Below are 1,080 nucleotides of genomic sequence, written 5' to 3'. Positions count from 1 at the left end.
AATTTCAATAGACAGTATTCCAAAATGAGGAAAAACAGGTCTTGTTTCACACCGGGTGAGAATAGCACGCTGGCAAGTCTCACCCGGGGTGAGAGGTAGAATCTAGATCTAGATTAGATCGTTCGTATTTTTATTCTCACCCGCCACTTCCTACTCCTTCTCTACAATTCTGTTATTACAGTGTAGAATTCTGTGGTTCAGGGTGAACGCAAAAAAACTGGTTGGCCTAGATCTAGATCTAGATCTAGGCTATAACGGTGAACGCACACCATGTGAGAATAGCCAAAAGACTCGCCTGCGCTATTCTCAGTCTCAACAAACTAGCTAGAAATCTAGATATCTAGATATCTAGATCTAGATTCTAGACTTGATCTCTAGATTCTAGATCTACAACAAACACTTCACTAACAAACTGACAAGATCTTTCACTGTCTACAGTTAAGCCGGATATCCGATCCCACTTAGATCTAGATTACAATCTAGATCTAACTTTACAAAAATTCAGACACCCAGACCTGACGTACAGTAAACATATAAGACATAATAAGAGCAGCAAAGTGATCACATCTTTATCTTAAATCATCTCTTGCCTGCTGCTCTCATTTCTTTTCACCCTATCGATAATACATCACTACATCTGAATAGCTAATTTCTGAAGGACAATCAAGAGATAGATCTAGATTCTTAGTGCATTCATAACTCAATAGAAGAACTGAAGTAAGATAATGATTTTCTCTGCTATCTTCACAGGAAATTTGTGAGCTAGAAAATATCCAAACCTTGTCAAAATGAAAGGTTCCCACAGAAAGTTTCCTTGGAGTTTACTCACACAGGAAACTAGGTAATATCGATACTATGTTTATTGTTTTGTCATTTGGAATCGACTCTCTAGTCTCTTCCGGTGTGACATTGAATCAACATTGAACAACATCTGGCCTAAAAACGAAAGTAGCCAAGACTTGAGAGGCTCTTAGTCTTTGTCACTTTATTTTGTCAGTCGTCAGTCAGGATAATCTGGCTCTGCAGTTAGGAATCAGAGTGTCTCAAGACGGTAAGTTACAAGTAGTGTATGCTAACCCA

The 1,080-nt window shown here is 38.5% G+C and overlaps 2 protein-coding genes across 2 annotated transcripts in view; one reads left to right on the top strand and one right to left on the bottom strand.

The window, feature by feature from the left end:
- The window catches only part of LOC101864680 (transcription elongation factor SPT5), a 37,697-nt gene extending 36,822 nt beyond the window's left edge, over nt 1-875 (bottom strand). The window contains exon 1 of the mRNA XM_005095975.3: nt 780-875. The gene's annotated coding sequence lies outside the window, so the exon portion shown is untranslated. The remainder of the gene's footprint in view (nt 1-779) is intronic.
- A 25-nt stretch (nt 876-900) lies between these two features.
- The window catches only part of LOC101864450 (peptide chain release factor 1-like, mitochondrial), a 22,758-nt gene continuing 22,578 nt past the window's right edge, over nt 901-1,080 (top strand). Inside the window, exon 1 of the mRNA XM_005095974.3 lies at nt 901-1,051. The gene's annotated coding sequence lies outside the window, so the exon portion shown is untranslated. The remainder of the gene's footprint in view (nt 1,052-1,080) is intronic.

Source organism: Aplysia californica, unplaced genomic scaffold (genome assembly GCF_000002075.1).
Source record: "Aplysia californica isolate F4 #8 unplaced genomic scaffold, AplCal3.0 scaffold00118, whole genome shotgun sequence".
NCBI classification, from domain to species: domain Eukaryota; kingdom Metazoa; phylum Mollusca; class Gastropoda; order Aplysiida; family Aplysiidae; genus Aplysia; species Aplysia californica.
Note: the sequence above shows the minus strand (reverse complement) of the source record. Positions and strands in the feature narration are given on the sequence as shown.